Genomic DNA, 559 nt, shown 5'->3' on the forward strand with positions numbered 1-559 from the left:
TAATATAGTGGAACCTCGATAACTCGAAAACTTTATAAGGCGGAAATTTTCTTCATTCCCTTTCGCTCCGCTGTAAAAACCTCTACAACTCGAAATCGTTTAAACACCCGCTATTTTACTAGAAATAAAAAAGGATAACATGCCATATAAAAAAATGGAGATGTCTTTGAAATTTGCGGAAACCTTTCAAATATAAAAAAAATTAGCATATGCATTTTACGGCCCTCTTTACACCATACAACTTTTGTAAATAAAGTTTTTTCATATCTCTAAAAATAACGGAGATATTCAAGATTGTTAAAGTTATTGGGCCATCCTGTATACAAGAAATCAATCTTTTATTATTGATAAATTTTCTATACTGTAATTATGGAATGATTTGTTACTTTTCTAGTTATGATTATACATAACGAGTGAGTTAACACAATATACTATTATGTTTATAATAACATGATTTCATTTAATTAGTCTTTATGTAGGGTATAACAACAATCTCATAATAAAATTTTAATTATAATTTTCATTTTTTATATCAAAGATCATTTAGAAACATTAATAA

This window comes from Habropoda laboriosa, unplaced genomic scaffold (assembly GCF_001263275.1).
Source record: "Habropoda laboriosa isolate 0110345459 unplaced genomic scaffold, ASM126327v1 scaffold128, whole genome shotgun sequence".
Classification (NCBI taxonomy): domain Eukaryota; kingdom Metazoa; phylum Arthropoda; class Insecta; order Hymenoptera; family Apidae; genus Habropoda; species Habropoda laboriosa.